The sequence below is a fragment of the Ictidomys tridecemlineatus genome, chromosome 15 (assembly GCF_052094955.1).
Source record: "Ictidomys tridecemlineatus isolate mIctTri1 chromosome 15, mIctTri1.hap1, whole genome shotgun sequence".
In the NCBI taxonomy this organism is placed as follows: Eukaryota; Metazoa; Chordata; class Mammalia; order Rodentia; family Sciuridae; genus Ictidomys; species Ictidomys tridecemlineatus.
The window spans coordinates 56,224,938-56,247,392 of NC_135491.1; the positions used below are offsets into that span (position 1 = coordinate 56,224,938).

The 22,455-nt window shown below is 48.4% G+C and overlaps 1 protein-coding gene across 1 annotated transcript in view; it reads left to right on the forward strand.

Annotated features, from left to right (window-relative positions):
* The window catches only part of Cdh13 (cadherin 13), an 854,075-nt gene that overhangs the window by 38,990 nt on the left and 792,630 nt on the right, over positions 1–22,455 (forward strand). The gene's annotated exons all lie outside the window — the stretch shown is intronic.

The following is a 22,455-nucleotide window of genomic DNA, read 5'->3' on the forward strand; positions in this document are numbered from 1 at the left end:
TAGCAGTGTTACCAGTGGGGCACTGAAGGCTGCATGTTGTTTTACCACACCAGATACTTGCCATTCCTATGTGATCACATGAAATCTTCACATCTGGGTTCACTGGTGTGTAGATGGGGAAAGGAAGTCATAGAGCCAGAGACAGGCTCTGCACAAAGTCCACTGCGGGTCTGTGCCATGCCACAGCTCTTCCACCACCACCATGAATTGCTCATAAAGGAGGAAAGAAGACGACTGTGGAGATCCCAAATGAAGAAGACAGCAGGTGGATTCCCTTTATTTGTTCTGTGGTCATGTTTTGGATGGGAGATGTTGGTTTTGCTGCTCTGTCATTATGTGTAGCACACCGTCACCAGGTGGCAGCAGGATGCCTTGATCACATGAGCCAATCAGCAAGCCCTGTTCTTTACCCCGTGTTCAAGGTGGTAAGCAAAACCTTATTTGTAAGCAAGACTTTCTAAGTCTTTGATGAAAAGTTTGAAAATCAAATGTTTAGGAAAAGAATTACACTTATACACCTAATGTCAAAGCAGATAAATCTTAAAAGCAAACTTACTAACACAGTCTTAAGATGTAGGCGGTTTCCTCCTGATCCTTGGCCACATTGAGGTAGCGGGCTGCCCCAGTCTTTGCCTGGGACTGTGATAGAAGTGATGGTCTTCATGAGTCCAACAGAACATTTAACTTGATATCCAGATTTTCCCAGAACTCAGTCTCTTAGATCCAGATTTAAGTTTTGAAAGATTTTCATGATTCACTCGTTCAGTGTTTTAGGACTTGCTTTCTATCCACGACCTATTGGTGTGTGCAAGAGCAGATGCACTATGGGGTAGTTGTGCCCAAGAATTAAAAACAGAAAGGGCGTGGCCTCAGGAAGTGGCCCCTCTGTGGCATTGTGTGCCCGTGTCTGACCTCAGACAGAGCTGTTTCCCGGTCACTCGACATTCCCTCACCTGCCACTGCCACCTCTTTTGTTAAGAACCATTTCTCATCTAGGAAGCTCCTGGGGATACTCCCTAGCCTCTTTCCTACGCTTGCTCTTCTGAACACCAAGGCTGAAGTGGACCACTCAAGCTCGGAGCCTGGGTGGAGCTGGGTTCAAATCCTAATGACCCAAATTCCCTCTGTGTGTTTCATTTCATTTTATTTTAATTTTTTTGTTCTTTTAGTTACACATGACAGTAGAATGTATTTTTATATATCATACATATATGGAGAATACCTTCCCATTTTTGTGGTTGTACATGATGTGGAGTTAGGAAAGTTATATCTGATTCATTCTACTATCTTTCCCATTCCTATCCCTTGGCCAGCCAATTGTGAGTCAGCATCCACATCAGAGAGGATATTCCGTCTTTGTTTTTTTGGTTCTAGCTTATTTCACTTGGCATGATATTCTTCAGTTCCACCCATTTACCCACAAATGCCATGATTTCATTCTTCTTTATGGCTGAGTAATATTCCATTGTGTATATATACCACATTTTCTTTGTTCATTCATCTACTGAAGGGCACCTAGGTTGGTTCCATAGATTGGTTATTGTGAGTTGAGCTGCTTGCTATAAACATTGATGTGGCTGTGACTCTGTAGTATGCTGATTTTAAGTCCTTTGGGTATAAACTGAGGAGTGGAATCACTGGGTCAAATGGTGGTTCTGTTCCAAGTTTTCTGATGATCTCCATACTGCTTTCCACAGTAGTTACACCAATTTGCAGTCCCCTGTGTGACTTTTATCACTTAGCTTCTTCAGTCTCTGTTTCTTATGGGAGCTGTAACCTCATCAATGGATTAATCCACTTGATGAATTAGTAATAATTTCAGTGGACTGCTGGGTGGTGACATAGGCAGGTGTGACTTGGAGGAAGAGGTCACTGAGGATATACCCTTGGGGACTACATCTTGTCCCTGGCCCTTTCTTTTCTCCTTTTCTCCTTCCTGGCTGCCAGGAGATGAGCAAGCTTTTCTCTGTCACATCCTTTCACCATGATGCCCAAAGCAGTGGAGTTGGCCAGCCATGAACCGAACCTCTGAAAGCCCAGTTCTACAATCTGCACAGCTGAACCCTAGAAACTAGCAAGGGGTGATAGAGATATTAAGAATAAAAGGCTGGGATCAGGTGGTCACTGCTCTCTGATGGAGGAGGAGCCTCTGAAGAGTTGGTCCAGCAAGTTTATTTACATGGAGTCTCGTAATCAAGAAGTAAAGGGCCATTCTGGTGGTGCATGCCTGTAACCTCAGCAGCTCAGGAGGCGGAGACAGGAGGATCTGAGTTCAAAGACAACCTCAGCAACGTCAAGGCTCTAAGGAACTCAGTGAAATCCTGTCTCTAAATAAAATACAAAATAGGGCTGGGGATGTGGCTCAGTGGCTGAGTACCTCTGAGTTCAATCCCCAGTACCAAAAAAAAAAAAAGAAAAGAAAGAAAAAGTGAAGTACCGTGCAGGCATTGTTCTTTGTGCAGTAGAGACTTTCTAGTGCTGCCATGTTTGGAGCTTCCTGCCGCCCTCAGGAGGCCCCTTGTCTAACCTGGCTGTTAGTTGGGCAGGCTCAGAAGTAGTAGCAATGGTGAAATACTGCAGGGATCTATGTTCAGAATCCTCTATTCCCTGGAGGCTGGGTCTGAAATCTAGGTCAAGAATTGATTGGCTCCGTGGCTAGCACAGAAACTCCTTTAGAACAGGGCATCACCCCACAACTGGGCCCTCTCAGTCGGCACCCTTGTACCAAGAATATTCCCAGAGAGGCATTGCCTCTGTCACAGGACAGTTTCAAAACCCACCATTCAGTCACTGCTCCTGACAATCCAGCCTCTTTCCTCCTCTAGGTTGTTCTTGTCAGGTGTGTTGGTCACAGTGATGGAAAGCTAATGAACACGGCACCTTTGAAGGTACAGCTTGTGTTCTAAGTTGCAAACACTTGTAGTGGGAGAGGAGTTAGCGGAACCACAACCAGAATCCTCTTGGGTCCCTGTAGGAGGCCTTGTGCCCACTCACATCAGCCACCCCCATCTCAAATGGCCTGATTGACAGCTTAAATTTCACCCCTTCCAAAACTGTCTTTATAAAGACCTCTTGCTCCAAATCTGGCCGGAGATGGTACCTTCAACTAATATTGGGCTCACTTTTCTTGGTTTTCATCTTCAATTTGTGGTGTTTGAAAGGAACGTGAGGCTGAGGCACATGAAGAAACATGGAAAGTCTGAGCAGTTCTGGAGCCAGCTAGGCAGTCCCCTTCTGACGGGCTCCACCATGTCACACTGGAACCTCTGTGGACGGCAGCAGGGCGAGTCCTTCATGTGCACACACCTTGAGTCTTCTCCCTGAAGTCTTTGGCTCAGGTACATAACGCCAGAGAGAGATCTCACCAGGGATCACATAGACAGTGGGTATTTAAATTTGGAAAACATTATTGAGAAATGTGAGTCGTGTCAGCCGTCTCCTGTGCTAACATTTTTTCAGAGTGAATTATTTTGTGGCTGTTCGAGGAGGGGGCCTACTGGAAAGAAAGGCAGACGGGAGGAACAGAATTATTTATAATTATGATATGTGTTGGCGGGACGGGGGCTGTGCCTTCTGAGACACAAATGGATGACAAAGAATAAGTTATCTCCTTATAGATAGAACGTGGCAATAATTGCATAGTTTCTGGCTTCAAAAAGTCATAATCTATTAATTTGATGGATATCAAAAAGCCATAATCTGTCAATCAGTGTCAGAAGAAAGAGTGCCTCGGAGCTTTGAAGCCTGACATTTAGAGTACTGCTGGATACCTTTATTTTTATTCTGATAGTAATAGGGAGGAAGGATTCAAACATGCACAGCATACTTAGGGAATGAATATCATTTTAGTTGTCTTAACAATTTTGCAACTTAAAAGTGGTATTGGATCAGTAGCCGTATTGGAAAAAGTGTAAAAGTCACCCTACAGTGAATTACGGGGAGATAATTTCAACCTACAATTTCACTGACATTACCCATTATGGCATTGCCTCCTTGGTTTAAATGTGACTGGAACCTGAGATTATTTCTCCATAAATTCCCGTGGCCCATCTATTATTTCTATCTACTCCATGGATACATTCCTGAAACATACCAGTGGGCGCCGAGGAAAATAGTCTATCAGTAGAATGTCAAATTGATGGAAGGAAGGAATCGGAGATGTCACACACAAAGAAAAATGCAGCTTTTCCAGCCCTGGTGAGCTTGCCAGTTGCGGTAAACAAAGGTGCCCCTGCTCTGGTCGGGGAAGAACTGGGCTCCACGGCTCCTTGACACTCAGCGCAGGTTAGAAAGCTGAGCCCTGTGGCCTTGGCCTCCTTGTTATCCCCCCAGTTGAAGACGCTGTTTAGGTATTTTCCAGGGCAGAGGCCACCACACCCACCAGCCCTGACTTCCCGTTCCCAAGCAGCTTGGCCCTCCTTCCCCCTCTGTCTCTCTTCCTGAGGTCGAGCCGTGGTTTACGTGGAAGAGGGAGTGACTGTGCACCTTTGGTTCAGCCTCCGTGGCCTCTCCCCTTAGTACACACACCTCGTTGGAAGAGCAGGGAGCAGGGAGGACACTGGAGCTCAGAAGTTAAGAGAAAGGGACATGAGTCTTCCTCAAAGGCTGCTCTGGACCTAGGCCACGTCCCTGGGAGACAGAGCAGCACCCTCCTCTCTGTGGAGCCTTCCCCTGGCTTCACCGAAACTCACTTACCATCCTATTGTTCCAGGGACAGGGCGAGAGGGAGGAGCTGAGACTGTCCAGGGCCCAGGGACAGGTGAGAGGGAGGAGCTAAGACTGTCCAGGGCCCAGGGTCAGATGAGAGGGAGGAGCTGAGACTGTCCAGGGCCCAGGGACAGGTGAGAGGGAGGAGCTGAGACTGTCCAGGACCCAGGGACAGGGTGACAGGGAGGAGCTGAGACTATCCAGGACCCAGGGACAGGGCGACAGGGAGGAGCTGAGACTGTCCAGGGCCCAGGGACAGGTGAGAGGGAGGAGCTGAGACTGTCCAGGGCCCAGGGACAGGTGAGAGGGAGGAGCTGAGACTGTCCAGGGCCCAGGGACAGGTGAGAGGGAGGAGCTGAGACTGCCAGGACCCAGGGACAGGGCAAGAAGGAGGAGCTGAGACTGTCCAGGGCCCAGGGACAAGGCGACAGGGAGGAGCTGAGACTGTCCAGGACCCAGGGACAAGTGAGAGGGAGGAGCTGAGACTGTCCAGGGCCCAGGGACAGGTGAGAGGGAGGAGCTGAGACTGTCCAGGGCCCAGGGACAGGGCGAGAAGGAGGAGCTGAGACTGTCCAGGGCCCAGGGACAGGGCGACAGGGAGGAGCTGAGACTGTCCAGGACCCAGGGACAAGTGAGAGGGAGGAGCTGAGACTGTCCAGGGCCCAGGGTCAGGGCGACAGGGAGGAGCTGAGACTGTCCAGTGCTCCGGGGCTCTGGGTGTGGACATGCATCTTGTCTGCCCCATGAGCTTGCCCTCCAAGCCTGGTCTCCATCTCGCCTTCCTGACCACCAGCGACTCCCGCCCCATCTCTGAGCTCCAGGTGGCCCCTAGCTGTGGCCCTTCCGGATGCCCCAAAGGCACCTGGGACTCAACATTTTCCCACACAACCTGGGTCTTCCCCCCCACACCCCACTGCCTTCTGCTGTTGCCTGCTCCATCCACAGCACCAGCCAGCAGCTTGCCCCTCCCTGCTGTCCACTTTCCATCTGGTAGATGGCGCCTCCTGAATGCCTCCATCTGCTTCTCTCCGTCTCCACTGCCAGCACCCAACCACCCAACCTGAGCTCAAAATTTTTTGGGGGGGAGTCTTAAATATCAAGACGGCCCCCTCCTGGTCTCACCATAGTCATTCTACTCTTCTGTGCACTCTCTTGTCCCCAAACAGAGGGGACAATAGCTTCAATATCATGCCTGTGACCTATGTAACTCCACTGTTTACCATTTCCTAGGGAATTAAACAAAATACAAAATGCTCAAATGTGCTACAAGGTCTTGCATGGGAATCACTGATGGATACCATCTGCTCTTGTATCGCTCTGCACTTGAGCTCCAGCCATCCCAGTCTGCTCAGTCGCTAAGACCATCACACACAGGCCTCTGCCCAGCCTCGACTATGCTGTCCACTGTGCTGTGAGGGAACCCTGAGCCTCTCCCGGGTTCCAGCTCCTCCAGCCCTGGCATTTCACTCTATAGTCGCTACCTTGGGAAGGCCGAGCCTCAGTCTAGGTGTCACATGCCTCTGCCCCATCGCTCAGAGGGTGATTGTATCTCATGTGTGACTAGGGTGGTCTCCACCACGAGACTCACAGCTGCACAGGGAAGACACTGAAGCCTGCTGCTGAGCACAGTGGTTGGCAACTTTTAGATAATTAATAAATAATGACTGCATTAGTAGATTTATGGATTAGATATTGAGTTATGGCCCATTTAGCAGATTAGGAACCAGAGTTCACTCCAAGAAAGAGCCTGGCAGAGGCAGAAGTGGGATTTGGACTCAGTTCCCACTCCTCTGCCCATCCTAGCACACTAAGATATGGACAGGGCAAGGGCAAGTTCTTTTTGAAGTTCCCTCCAGTCACAGTGAAGTACCCCAGGTTTTCTTTAGTTTGACGCTCTATCATTTGTTTCACGCAGGACGCTCCTGTGGGACCGTGCCGTCCCTCCCCCTTTCCCACTGTCTTAGTGATGTCAGTCTGTCCAGTTGGGGCCTTTCTTTAAGTGCCCAATCAAACTAATCTGATCAAGTGAACTTGGCTTCTGACTTTGCTCTCACAATTTGCCACTTCTGAATGATTGATGTTGTCTTGTCCCTGTTGGAAAAGTGGCTGCAAATATGATCCAGGGAATCTATAGTCGCAATTCCAGCATAATTTTCACAAGTCGTGGTCAGAATGTAAGAAGCACTGCATGGAAGTCTCGCGTGGACATTACTCGTCTTCTGTCACCTTGGCCTTTACATTGGCCTCCCAAATCCCCGTGTGCAGCAGCCAGGACCAGAGCCTTCTCCCTCCTGGAAGAGTGCTGTGACCGAGCAGACCGGGCGGGGGAGATGGGTGTGTGGGGTGCGGCAGATGATTTATAACGTATTTTCATGTCCACACAATTCACCAACTCAGGATCCAAGAGAAAGTGGGATAAGTGTAAGCATCACCTTCAGGAATACTGGCGTAAAGTTCGCGGGGTGCAGAGAGGTTTCTGCTGGCTTTGAAAGCCCATTTCCCATGACACGATTGGCCCAGCTGAAGGCCTTCGGGTAAGGTGCGGGGATTTCCTGTTTGCTTATCTATTTTCAACCCAGAATGTCCGCTCTTCCAGGGCAAGGACTGGTTCTGTTTATCCTCTTATCCCCGGAGGCTTTCATGATCTGGGTTGGTCCTAGGTACTCAAAATATTTCTGGGGAAAAAGCCTTCTCTCAGTGACAGTGGAGCACGGGGGAGCCAGAAGGAGTGGGTGGGAGGCGGCTCTCAGCTGGCTTTGCTCTCTGAGAGACGCTGGCCTCTCTGGTGAGGCCACGGGTGTAGGCCTGCTCTTGAGGAAGTGGGCAGCCTTGAGTGGCCTTGGAGAGCGCAGAGCTGAAGGAGACAGCAGTGGGACAGCCGCCTCTTACAGACCTGGCCTCTCTGTTTTTCCAAACAGTGTGAAATGCATGGCCTGTGTGCAGACATTCCATCATTCACCACGAAACACAAAGAAACCCCCTGTCCTCATCCCGATGCCGCCTGTACTCACCTCAGACACGCAGGACCAACATGAGGGATTGTGTGTCCCAGAAAACAGGGCAGCATGACAGGGAAGGAGGGACCACCCACTCGAGGAAGCCCACGTGGGTCGGCCCCACTGTGGGTGACAGAGGCACCTGCCTCCCGGGACTCTCCAAGGAAGCCACAGAAAGCACCCCAGAAGTGTTTGGCTCTGGGGTGGTGCCCACACCCTGTCACCTAGGTCTGCCAGAGGGTGCCAGTGCCTTTGCTTTCTCAAGCCATGGGAGCAGGAGGGACCCTCTGGTCCCTGGGGCATTCCATCACACGGTGTCTGAGAGACCACAGGGCGCAGCCCAGGGATGGGAGGTGCACTGAGGCCAGCTGGCTGTCCCAACATGGGTCATGCTGACGGGAAGCTGGTTGTCACAGTAGGGCTGGGCAGTAGGGAGAGAGAAGTGTCCAGCAAGATCTCCTACTTCAGGTGTGGACCATAAAGGTCACTTCAGAGCCCCCACATGCTCCTAGAGCGGGCTTGCCAGCCTGGAGGTTTACACACGAGCAGAGAGAGGAAATGAAGTCCTGGAGGGGCAGCAAGGTGTGAAACAGGCAGAAGCCGGTCAGCGTAGCCGATGAATGGGGCACAGGCTCTTGCACCCAGCTCCCCTGGTTTGGAATTCTGCCCTGCTCCCTCCCACTGCGGACCTGAGGACACGATTTAACCAGTCTTGGTCCTGGGCTTATCTTCAGGAAAATGGGGATGCAAAGGGCAGCCTCCAGCTGTTTGAATTTCCGATCATCTGTGATGAGAATATGCTCATAACTACTTGCAGAGGAGGAATAGACAACACCATGCACAGGTATCAAAAATGGACCTGGGACAGATTTTAGGACACTGGAACAGATTTTTTAAAAAAGAACCATATTTCACAGAGTTTTAGGTCCACTAACCAGGAATGCTGTGGGCCCAGAGCACACCTTCTGTCCTCGGTGGCCGGGAACAGGAGGCCCCCCACAGCAGTGTGGGGCAGGGAGGTCTTTGAAATGCAGTGTCCAGGGCTCTCGGGAACATGCTTGTTTCCACGTCCGCCTGTCCCTCTACTGGGGTAGAGGGAACTCGTGCCAGTGTCCTCCAGTGCTGTCACTGCTGGCCCAGCCTCTAGTGCCAAGGGAGCTGAAGAGGACCAGGAAGGGAAGTGAGGTCAGGCCTACGAGAGTTTCCAGAGCTGGGGTCACCGAGCTGCGTGGCCGTGGTCTAGGAACTTCCTGTGCGTGGACTTTGGTGGTGGGCAGTCTGGGCACTCTGTTCACATCCCGTGTCATGAACCGCGGTCCTGCAGAGCTGGACTGATTTGCCCCAGGTCCTGCGCCAGGAGCGGCGGAGCTGAGACGGGAACCTGGCAGGGCAGTTCCGGAGCCATACCCAGACTCCCCCCACCGCCCTGCAGAAATAGCTTCCCAGCGGATCGGATCCGGGACCTGTGGGTACCAGAAGAGGACCAGAGCCTCTCCAGCCCCAAAGCTAGGAATATGCACTACCAATCGACTGCAGTACTTGAGTGGGCTATTGGTGGGCTACTCTCTCATTGATCATTGCTGGAGTGCTGGGTCCCGGCAGGAAAGAGAGGCTCCCACAGACTGGAATAATTTGAAGGGTGCTTCAGGGACTATCTACTAAGATGTGGAAGGATCTAGGGAGAGATAATAAAGGACACTTCAGTGCTTCTGACCTCCTCACAGCAGGAAGCCCTCACTCCCTGGCCTGAGAGGTCAAGGGCAGAGAGGGGCCAACAGAACCTGGAGATGGCACTTAGTGGAGAGGACCCCAGAACAGGAGAGCCAGGGGTGCAGTTTCCCAGAAAGAGGGGCTGGAGGAAAAGGTCCTGTAGCCTCACTTGCTCCTGTCTGATGTCCCGCCTGCCCCTTCCATTGGCCAATCCATCAGGGAGCCGAGAACAGAGCTGGGGAGAAGGCAGCCTACAGATGAGGATGGAGACAAGTGGAGGATTGATCTGGGAAAGGGAACCGCCAGCACTGTTGTCATCCTGCAAGCAGATACTCTTTGGAAACCTTTGTGGTATCCAAAGAATGAGAGGGAGCATATTTCCATTTGATGGAATATTATTCACCCAGAAAAAAGAATGGAGCACTCTACCCATGCTACAACACAGATGAACCTTGCAAATGTGAGCTGAGTGAAGGAAGCCAGTCACTGAGGCCAATGCTGTAGGATTCCATTTATGTGAAGTGTGTGGATTAGGCAAATGCAGAGACAGGAAGTAGATTGGTGGCTGCCAGGGGCTGGGGGAGGAGGGAATGGAGAGAGTACTATAGGTCCAGGATTTCCTTCTGGGTGTGGAAATGTTCTAGGAGTAGATAGTTGTGATGATTGCACAATATTGTAAGTGTGATAAATGTTGTCGGTGATGACTATCATGTTGTGTTTGTTTTTCACAATTAAGTAGACAAACTAAGTAAGTGAGAGGAAGCCTCCTGCTCATGGCTCTCAGGCTGGCCTGTACGTATCCGCATCCCTTTCTGAGCAGGCGCCAATGCACCATGCCCCTTCCTGCTGGTGGGGGAGGCAGCAGGTGTGCTAGGTGCCCAGGTGTGCTCCTCACCTTCGGGCCAGCTCCACCTCTGCCAGCTGAGGCCTCCCTGTGCCCTCAGCCCCAGGGCTCGCTCCAGCTGCTGAAGCCCACTGTCCCTACCAGCAGTGCTGAGGATGCCCGGGTCCCAGGGGCAGCACCGAGCAAGGACCAGCAGGACAGGCGCATCAGCTCCCTCCATCAGGTGGAGGGCTGGCTCCAGACCCCGGTCCTCGGACTCACTCACGCCCTTCCGGGGGCCTCTCTTCCTTGCCTCACTTCCCCTCCCTCCTGGTCCTTTCTTCACCTCCAAGTCAGCCACCACTCTCCAGCTCTTGTCTGGGGGTTTATGATAACTGTGAGTAATAGATAGCGCAGATGGAGTTCTTATTATTAAAACGCAGATGAGAAGAAACCTATTGGTGTTCACTGTGCCTCTCCTGTTCCCCGGGAGCCCTGTGTCACATCAATGACTGCCACCGTTTCTGACACAGGTGTAAAGAGAACCCCCTGGGAAAGGGGTGCTGAGAGTGCAGATTCCCTGGCCTCAGGCGATTGGCAGATTCAGTTCATCAGGGCGGGGCCTGGGAATCTGCACTGCCTGACCTCTGCAGGCGCTGAGGCGGGGCGGGACAGAAGCAGTGTCCACTGGACAGGCGTCAGGGGACGGCCAGGTGTGTCTGCCTGCAGAGGCCCCGGCCAGCCTCCCATCAGGTAGCATTTCTACAGCGGGGCTGGAGAAACCCTCCCCTCTACATTGACTTCCCCTAAACCGATGGGATCCATATCCAAGTGTGGAAGTTAATTTCAGTATTTAATAATCATTAAGTAAAGAGAGAGTGAAATATCTACGCTATGTAATTACATAAAACATGCTTCTGGCAATATTTGCCCCCTTGAAAATTCAAACAGGAAGTCTCCAAGGAGTGAGGTTGTATTCTTGGAGGTGGACACAAAGTAATTGAGCTTAGCTAATGGAGATAATTAATTAGGAAATGGATGTGCTCGATTCTAAGAAAGAGATTGGAAGGATCTCCCCAAGGCCCAGCCCTCCGCCTTCGCTGGCTTTCAGAAGTCAAGGACACCCAGAGGGCTGTGGCCCAGACACACGAAGGAATTAAAGGGTAGAGCGCCCACGACCCCTGCCTACATCTCTGCTTGACTCCAACAGTGCCTAGGCCCCAGAAATGCTCCACCAACAGAAAAGTGCCAGAGGCAGCCTCGGGCCAAGTCTGGGCCTCAGCCTGTCAAGTCTCTGAACCTGGTCACCGTTCCACCTCCCACGGGCTGGGCATGCTCATCCTCAGAGCTGGAGTTGCACCAGGAGCAACAGTCATGGGCACTCCCTGAAACGGCCCTGCAGGAAAACTGGCTGTAGACAGAGGTGCCATCCTGTGAGGGTCTTGCTAAACCCTCATCGGCCTCAGCTGTGCACCTGATGTCCTGCATCTGGGCTTCCTGTCTGACCCTTTCTGCCCAGGTTTAAGCAGGAGAAACCTCGCACTCTGGCCCAGTCTTTCTGGCTGGGCTGCCTGTCAGCACTCCTCCTTCCTCTTCCCACTTCCAAATGTGAGACCCCTCTTGCCTAATAAGCCTGGCTTGCTGGCCCACTGCTGGTGCTGCCAAGTGGCCAGCCTAGCCCTCAGCCGTGCCACTTCAGTGGAATCAAAAGACAGTGCCATAGCTAGAGATTGCATTCAGACCCGCTGATTCCCTCTCCCCTAAGCATCTCTGGGCAGGGTCAGCCAGGCCAACATGTCAAGCCCAGACATACGGATGGACCAGAGGGACCAGCAACTCTCAAGGGGCAGGAGGGCAGGGGTCAGGTTGTGCAGGTCACAGGCAAGGCATGTGAGCGCTCCTGGGGTGAAGATCACATCCGTTATCCAGGGAAAGCCCATTTGTCTCCTTCACCAGGCTGTCCACACCGTCCAGCACGATCAATAGTTATTAAATGAGAGAGAAGCTGCGACCCGAGCCAAGGAGGCGGAGACTTGTCCTGGGTGACGTTTGTGGCTTCCTGGTGGTGGCAGATAATATGTTACATATTACTAGGACCCAGCACAGGAAGGCATTGGTTTCCTATGTTGGTGAGAAATGTGTGCTTTTTATTCCTTTACCGGATCGATAGAACCATAGCGCATTTACTTTTGACTTTTCTATTCTCCCCTCTTTTTATTAAATCTGCCCTGGGCGGGGAATGCTCTCCTCCTGTGTGTCCCTTACCAGAGGCCATTTATACTGAGGCCATCAAAGCGAGCAAGGAAGGACTCCTGATGAGCTGAGCTCTACCCAGTTGAGGGGAGTTAGGGACACAAGTCTTGATGGAGAAAATGCCCAGGTTCACGCAACACAGCGTTAGGATTCTTGAGAAGAAGGTGACCTTCCAAGTGAGGCATGGAGACCCATGTGAGCGTTCCTGTGACTTATCTCGTGGGGGCCAGATACGAATGTTGTTCTGGGGCATCTGTCCCTTAGATGTAATCATGTTCTACATCTGGGATACGAACCAGGTTCCATTGTGTGGATCAATTCTCATGTAGAGGCTGCCTAGGTCTATGTGTTGAATTAAGATCTCGAGATTATCAGAAAAGTGTGCTGCATTTGATTAGTGATGTCTGTTATGAACGTTGCAAAGCAGTGGTGTCCCGTGTGCCACATACCATCTCAATTTAGTGGATGAATAATGAAATCAAGATTTGGAGACCTACCTCCTTATTTAAGGACAATTCCCCAGATACTTCTTTGAAAAACATGGATACTAGACCCTAACTCAAGTGTATAATGGTTCTGCAGAAAGGAATCATTTAAAATTGTTGTTGACCTCTTTTCTAAATGATTGAGTTTGGGGCATAAAAAGCAGGGTGCAGAAGGCACAGCATCTTGGGAACTGCTTTCTACCAACATGACTTGCAGGCATGCCAGTGGCTCTGTCCGAGCCCAGGTCTTAGCCCTCCCCCAAGACCACAGCCTCCTTTTCAGAGCTGAGGAAGCAGAGGCTAGAGGACAAAAAAACATGTTTGTTGAAGGGGAAAAAATATTGTACTTCAAACATTGCTTGAAAATGACCAAACTCAACAGTTCTTGGTGTACTCTTCTAGGGTGTGTGAATTTAGCCAAGGCAGGTGCAATTTAGGACAGAGGGTTCAGGGCTTACTACAGAGCAGCAGTGTCTGCATGGACACTCTTGTGACTCTGAGTATGACTGAGGCCATCAAGAGCAGTGTACCCACAGGGGGCAGAGGTGCAGTGGCTTTGCTGAAGAGCACCTTGGACTAGAGGAACAAGTAGACTGTCTTACCAGCACTGTCTCTTGCAGTTCTAAGTGGAAAAGCCCGGATAGAGGCGCTGTAGGTTGTGTCCAGTGAGGCCTGCCTCTTTATAGATGCCTTCTTCTCATTGTACCCTGCCAGGGGGCGGGTGGGGTCTCTGCTGGCATCCAGCCAGCTTGGCTCAGGGAGTGTTCACCACCTGTATTGGCTGTCTCTGCCTGCCTCGGTGCTTTCAGCCCTTAGGTTTCAGGAAGAGTCTAGAATGTTCCAATGTGTGGGTTTCCACTCAGACGTCTTCAGACAGGACTTTTGTTTGAAACAGGCCGTGTACACGAGTGGTGTTCAGGTGCTTCTTGGGAATGGCCTCCACTGACCTGTCATGGCGCCCTCTGGTGGTTATGTCATGACAAACGTTCCGAGAGCCCAGGGCAGAGGCAGGAAGTTGTGGATTTCTCTTCCACATCCTTCCTAGTGAATCAGAGTGATCGTTTTTCTTTCTAACTGCAAGTAGCCATTATAATGGTGCTACCACCACCCTCCACACCCTTCTTGGAAGTCCAGGTGACACATCGGCTTAGTCATCAGGGTGGATAGCCACCATGTGCAGAGGACATGTGCTTAGCGTCTTTGGGGCTGAAAAAAGCCATCGTGCCCTTTCTAGTTCAAACAAGAGCATCCCTGGGAGTGAACCAGGACTTCTTGGTTGAATAGGACCTTTGCTTTGAGCTCTTCCCCTCCTGGTCCCGCAGAGGACAGTGAGAACACACAACAGGGGTTGCTGATCCTTAGGGTCCACACCTCACAAATGCAGAGGGCTTAGTGAGTATTTGGTGCTGGCTTCAGTTGTGGATCAGTACTGCCATGGGCAGGGAGTAAGGGGCAGGGGAGAGGTTGGGGGGCTAAGGAATGCAGGTTCTAGCCTCTCTGTATTCCCAGAGGCAGCAGTGTGATGTCAGTCAGAGAATGGCCCTTGGGGACAATCAAGCCTGTGATTGACTTGCTCTGGAACCTTGGTTTAGTTACTTAATTACTTCAACTTTCAGTTTTTCAAATCTAAAAATGAGAGTATCCATTTCCTCTAGTGATTTTTGTGATGCATGTGTGGAAGATTCCAGTACCCACTGCTTTTCTTCCCTGTGTGGACGATCCAGGATATCACAACCCAGGGACTGAAGTGATCGGGGAGAGCAGTAGAGTTTATTTATAACTGCCGGACTGGACAAGGTGGCACCCGTGACTGCGGCCCACAGGGAGGAACAATACCAAGGAGACACTTGCTCAAGCTACACCAAGAAACTTCCTCCTTGGATCTCTCTTAAAGATAGAAGCCACTGGAGAGTTTCCTATTTTATTTATTTATTTTTAACCAAAAAGTTAGAAATGAAAGCTCAACCTTAGTAAGTTCTTGCTTGATTTAATAGAGACTTTGTGTTAGGGCCAGCCACGGCTTCTCTGGCCTTACAGCTGCAGGACTCTGCCTTGAGCAGGACACACGGGAGAGAGGAAGCAGAGGGCCTGGCGTTACTGCCAGCTGTCGGGTGCAGGCAGCAGTTTGCCTGTGACTCAGGTCCTCTCTCGCCATGGTAATGGCTTCAGAGCTGGTGCAGAGAGAGGTTAGTGCCCAGGAGCAGTGCAAGGGATGGGGGAGGGGTAAAGAGGAGGACGTAGGGTTTGGCACAGGAGAAGCTCAGTCCTTAGGGTGTGGGGCACTGTGCTGTGGTCTTTTACTCGTCCAAATTTTTTTCTTTTTTAAAATTTATTTATTTTTATTTATATATGACAGTGGAATGCATTACAATTCTTATTACACATATAGAGCACAATTTTTCATGTTTTTGATTGCATACATAGTATAGTCACACCAATCTGTGTCTTAGTAGATGTGCTTTGGATAATAATGATCATCACGTTCCACCATCATTTTTAACCCCATGCCTTCTCCCTTCCCCTCCAACCCCTCTGCCCTATCTAGAGTTCAACTATTCCTCTCATGCTCCCTCTCCCGATCCCACTATGAATCAGCCTTCTTATATCAAAGAAAACATTTGACATTTGATTTTTTGGGGATTGGCTAACTTCACTTAACATGATCTTCTCTAACTCCATCCATTTACCTGCAAATGCAATGATTTTATTCTCTTTTATTGCTGAGTAATATTCCATTGTGTATATATGCAACTTTTTTTTTTATCCATTCATCTGTTGAAGGGCATTTAGGTTGGTTCCACAGTTTAGGTATTGTGAATTGTGCTGCATCTACATTCATCAAACAAACTCTTCTCAAGTTCAAGAGTCAAATAGATCACAACACAATAATTTTGGGTGACTTTAACACACCTCTTTCATCACTAGATAGATCTTCCAAACAAAAGCTGAACAAAGAAACTATAGAACTCAATAATACAATCAGTAACTTAGACTTAACTGACATATATAGACTATTTCATCCTTCATCGAGAGAATACACTTTCTTCTCAGAAGCACATGGATCCTTCTTTAAAATAGGCCACAAAGCAACTCTTAGCAAATGTAAAAAAAAGTAGAGATACTACCCTGCATTCTATTAGATCATAATGGAATGAAATTAGAAATCAATGATAAAATAAGAAATAAAATTCACTTTAACATCTGGAGACTAAAAAAATATGCTACTGAATAAACAATGGTTGCAGAAGACATCAAGGAGGAAATTAAAAAATTTTTAGAAGTATATGAGAACACAGATACAACATATCGAAATCTCTGGGACACTATGAAAGCAATTCTAAGAGGAAAGTTCATTTATATGGAGCTCATTCCCTAAAAGAAGAAAAAGTCAACAAATAAATGACTTAACAATATATCTCAAAGCCCTAGAAGAAGAAGAACAAATCAATACCAAAAGCAGTAGAAGACAGGGAATAATTAAAATCAGGGCTGAAATCAATGAAATTGAAACAAAAGAAACAATTGAAAAAACTGACACAACAAAAAGTTGGTTCTTTGAAAAAAATACATAAAATTGATAGATCCTTAGCCATACTAATGAAGAGAAGGAGAGAGAAAACTCAAATTACTAACATAAGTGATGAAAAAGGAAATATCACATCAGACACTACAGAAATACAGGAGATAATTAGAAATTATTTTGAAAATTTGTACTCCAATAAAACAGAAAATATCAAAGGCATTGACAAATTTCTAGAGTCATTTAATTTGCCCAAATTGAATCAGGATGATATACACAATTTAAACAGATCGATTTCAAGTGATGAAATAGAAGACACCATCAAAAGTCTACCAACCAAGAAGAGCCCAGGACCTGATGGATACACAGCCAAGTTCTACAAGACCTTTAAGGAAGAACTATTACCAATATTATTCAATTTATTTCAGGAAATAGAAAAAGAGAGAGCACTTCTAAACTTCCAAACTCATTCTATGAGACCAATATCACCCTGATTCCAAAACTAGGCAAGGACACATCAAAAAAAGAAGAAGAAGAAGAAGAAGAAGAAGAAGAAGAAGAAGAAGAAGAAGAAGAAGAAGAAGAAGAAGACTTCAGACCAATTGATATCTCTAATGAACATAGATGCAAAAATTCTCAATAAAATTTTGGCAAATTGAATCAAAAACATATCAAAAAGATCGTGCACCACGATCAAGTGGGATTCATCCCAGGGATGCAAGGTTGGTTCAACATATGGAAATCAATAAATGTAACTCATCACATCAATAGATTTAACGATAAGAAGCATATGATCATCTCAATAGATGCAGAAAAAGCATTTGACAAAATACAGCACTATGTTCAAAACATTAGAAAAACTAGGAATAACAGGAACATATCTCAATATCATAAAGGGTATCCATGCTAAGCCCCGGGTCAACATCATTATAAATGGAGAAAAATTGAAGGCATTCCCTTTAAAAACTGGAACAAGACAGGATGCCCTCTTCCACCACTTCTATTTAACATAGTTCTTGAAACACTGGCCAGTGCAATTAGACAGAGGAAAGAAATTAAAGGGATACACATAGAAAAAGAAGAACTCAAATTAGCACTATTTGCTGATGATATGATTCTATACCTAGAAGACCCTAAAAGTTTCACCAGAAAACTTGTAGAACTAGTAAATGAATTCAGCAAAGTAGCAGGACATAAAATCAACACCCATAAATCAAAGGCATTTCTGTATATAGCAGTGATAAATCCTCAGAAATGGAAATGAGGAAAACGACCCCATTTACAATAGCCTCAAAATAAAATAAAATAAAATAAAATAAAATAAAATAAAATAAATAAAATAAAATAAAATATTGGGAATCAACTTAACAAAAGAGGTGAAGGATCTATATAATGAAAATTATAGAACCCTAAAGAAAGAAGTCAAAAGACCTTAGAAGATGGAAAGATCTACCTTGCTCTTCCAAATTTTTAACAGGTGGTATTAGCAGGAGGCCAGTTTCACTGGGCTGTGAAGGATAAAGGTATCATTTGCACTCTGGGTCACTCCATCAAGATTGGAAGATCCCAAAATGGAGGCCCCGTGAGGGCCTCTGTCCACACTGGCTATCCAGTGGGTTGGGTGCAGAGCCAGGGTAAACTGTTATGGATGGGCTTCTGGCAGGCATCCTACAGACACAGATGTGCTTGGGATTGGGCTGGTGGGCAATTTCACCTGTTCACTGCAACACTGCAGTGAGGGATTGAGATCCTCAGAGTCTCAGATCTCCATGGCAGCAATGGTTCAGAAGCAGGAAGGAGATCACCATTTGTGCTTATCTTTTGGTGAAGGCCTGGGATACTGGGGCTTCTGTCCAGGGCAGTTGCTTGGCTTTTACCTGAAGTGGGTGTCACCAGTGTCACCTGTCAGCAACTGCTACCTCCAGGCTGTGTCCTGGATGCACTGCTGGGCTCCATGTCTGCTAGGAACACGGTTTCATCCCTACAAATCCAAGCACCAGATACCCAGGACCTATAAGAAAGTCAACCCCACAGCTCAGGCACACTGGGCAACCTCTCTGAGCCCTTCCTGACACAAATTAAAGAAGATCCTACAATCACAGGGATGTTTGTTTATAAATCAAATGACAACAGTGACAAGTTCACTCTGGTCGTTTTCGTTATCATTACTCAAGACCCCCAAATCCATCAAAGCCGATTTGCATTTCCTGGGCTTGGCGTCGGGTGGGACTCACATATATCTACTGAGTAAAATGTTCACTGTGACAACATATTTTAAAGACTCATAATTAAAGCACCACTTTCCTGATGATGTTTCCTCTACACCATTTTGAGAGGTTCCTGGCAGTGACTATAAAAGGAAATGAGGGTTCAAGCATGATGCGAGGGACTACTCTCAGTATCTCAGTATCTTATTCTCACTTATTCTCAGTATCTGTGTTTGCTTTTCTTAGTAATTAAAAAAAAATGAAATGAAAGGTGGAAGGAATGAAGACTGGAGAGGCCTGGGTTTGTGGTTTGGTGACCACACAGGCAATGGGAGGAAAACGGACCAGGATGACCATGTGACCACTTGCTTCTTGGGAAAGGGGCCAGAGTGGGAGGAATAGGGGCCCAGGGCAGGCTCCCTGGTTTCTGCCAGTACTGGGAACTCAAGTTTGGGTCCCCCTGAGAACCAGGGCCTTGAGATTCTCATTGCCAGGACCAGAGGCGTAAGTTTAAGAACTGGCTCAGCTGTCTTCCACAGCCCCTGGGTTCGTGCATGGGGGAATGACATGCGTGAAGTCATGGGTACTTTTCCACTAGGGTTAACACACTTATTTAGGCTTATTCCTCTAACTTGCCTGCATCCAAACATATTTTTCAAGATTAAAGAGGCATGTTAAACTGTTCAGCTGACATATCCTGGTAGGTTGGAGAAAATATCTGAATTAGAGATGGGTCCACTTGATTTCCAGTGGGAATGACTTTCTCGGCAGGTGTAAACTTTGCTATTAAAAATTTATTCCATGGAAACATTGTTAGCCAGCTATTCCATGAATCCACCCTTACAGAAAGCCAATTTTATTATTCTGAACTATTTTTAAGACTGCCATTGTTATAGTCAGTTTAGTAATTTCCTTTTGCCTACTATTGGTTGCTTGTTTTCAAAGCTCTCCAAAGCGGAATCTCAGAATGTCTGAGGCCACCTAGCCTGACGTCCTGTGGACCATAGGCGTGACTTCTGTCACTTCCTTACCACTCTCTATTTGCTCCAGGCTTGAAGATTGTCGTTGGGCTGATGCTGCAAATGGCAAGTGTGTTTGCTGCCCTAATATTGAACATAAATCCAGATAGGGGCTGCACGGACCCACCGTTTCTGTGAAGGGATTCCTGTTCTCAGAGTGCCGTGCCTCTCATTTGCATTCTGGACGAATGTGGCTGTCTGTTGGAAAGGGCAGACCTACCACGAGCTGAAGCAAACACAGCTGCTGCAAGAGAGGTGATGCCTTTCCTGTCCCAATAAATCACACCTGACAAAGACCTGGTCATGTCCCCAAGTGGGGAGGGGTGAGGGGACTCAATACATAGGGGAATGGGCATAGGTGCAGAAGGACTGGCAGAAGGCTTTGGAAATGTGTTCACCATAAAGTGTCATTATTTTTTATATTTTCTATTTAGTTTTAAATATGGAATTTGGCTTAGTCACAAGAATGACATTTTAGAAGATTCAATATGTAATAGTGTTCTCTGTGGAATGATACCAGGGCTGGTCATGTACGTGTTTATCAGTGACTTGTAGGAGGGGTGCAGAGGTCTGTAGATTAGTTTATAACCATCTAGACGGTAAACACACAGCACCCCAACCACAGCCCCATGGGCAGCCGAGTTAACCTAGTGAGAATGAGTGAAGAAATCCTTGAGGGATCCCTGTAGCCTGCATGGAGATGGCTGTCTTAGCTCTGTGATCACCCAGAGCCATGTATGGAAGCCACTGCCACCATTGCTAAGGAGTGAGGAAAAGAACCACCCACAGGAGGGCATCCTGATGCCTGGGGCCCCAGGGTGTTGGCCCATCCAGCCTGGCCCCAGCTGTGCTGACCGGTGGTTCCAAGTCTGCATGTCCCATCAGGGAGCAGGAGCACAGCCTGGGAGGGGGTGAAGGCTTTAGTTGCCTGTGGCAAATAAAGAATTAGTTTCCTACCTGGGAAGGTGAAGGCTAAGAGGAGAATCCGCCAAGCTCCATAAAGACACATGGGGAATGTGGGTCGGTGGGGGAGATCTAGGTAGACTACTCAGACTTTGGATCCATTAATGCACTTAGCAGATGTTCACTGGGCATCTGCGCAGTACCAGGCACTGCTGTGGGTCTGGAGCCCCTCCCAGGTCTGCTTTTCAGGGTCAAACCACCCATCTCCAAAATAGTTATGGAGGTTACCTGCTGTGGTGAAAGGGAGACCCAAGTTTCCCTTTGTTACTTAATTACATCAGGTGCAGCCCCAAACAATTTACACAAAGAACCTATTTATTGTGTCATATATGGAAGGTCAATTTAAATATAATGCAATAATTAAAGTCTAATAAAACCCATTTTGCAGAGGAAGAGATTGAAGCACAGAGAGATCAGGAAGTTGCTCGAGGACATGTAACTGACAGGGAGCAGAACAATGTGTGGGCTGCAAATACAGGGAGATAGACCTGCTTGAGAGCAATGGGTCTTGGCCTTTGGCTCACAGATGCCCTGGTGCAGCTTGTGAGATCAGTGGCTGCATGCAGCACCCCTAGCCTTTCAGATTCCACAGGTTGGAGAGGAGCCTGAAAGTTTGCATTCCCAGCAAGTTCCCAGGTGACATTGCCGCTGCCGCCAGCTGCGCACCACCAGGCTCCCCCCGCCCCCTGGCTTGAGACCACTGCTACTGCTCTAGGTGGGGTGGTGGGCTCTCTCATGCTCTCTCCTCATGCTTGACCCCTTTTCAGGGTCAAGCCACCCATTTCCCAACTGCAGGCGTGTTGACAACCACGTCCCTCATTCAGGGCTCTTAGTCACTGCCTTGTTCAAGGCTATGCTCCCTCACAGGGGCAGCTGGCTGAAATGATGTGGCTTTGTCACCTCCCCTTGGGACTCCAAAGGGTCCCAACTGAGAGCTTGCAGCAGGGTCTGCAGAGGTTCAGTGCCTCCTCCCTAGATGTGGGTCTGCCTGTCACCTTGCCCAACCCCACCTTCCTTACCTTGTTGTGCTCCATCTCCAGAGAGTAGTTCCCCAGATCTCTCTGGTGACAGCCATGTCTCAGGACAGCTCATTTGTGAAGGGGGAGAGACTGGCAGCAGGGCCACTCTGAGGCCTTGATTCTCAGGGTAGATCTTGCTTTTTTAAAAGTCTCATAATTTAATTATATATATTTTAGTTGTTGATAGACCTTTATTTTATTTATCTTTATGGGGTGTTGACTGTCGAACCCAGTGCCTCATACATGCCAGGCAAGCATGCTACCGCTGAGCCCCAGCCCCAGCCCTCAGGGTAGATCTTGAGGAGCAGAGTTCCAGACAGCGTAGAGGCTAGCAAGAGGTGGTCACTACACGGAGGCCATGGGGAAAGCCACTGGTGGGCTTTGATGTGTGATGGGACTACGCCTCACTCTTTTCAAGTTTCCCCTGACTGTGGGGAAGTGGACTGTATGGGTGTGGAAGGCCGACTAATGGCCCCCAAAATGTTCCCCTCCCTGCAACCTGTCAATGTTACCTTATGTGGTAAGAGGGACCTGGCAGATGTGATCACCACAGGATCTTGAGATGGGGAGATTATGCTGGATTTTCTAGCAAAATCAAAGTAATCACAGGGTTCCTTGAGAGAGGGAGGCAGGGCCCAGCACGGAGATGTGATGTGGAAGCCGAGGCTGGAGTGATGGGGCCCAAGCCGAGGCACGTGGGCAGCTCCTAGAATCCAGAAGAGACAAGAGATAGACCCTCCCCGGAAGGCTCCA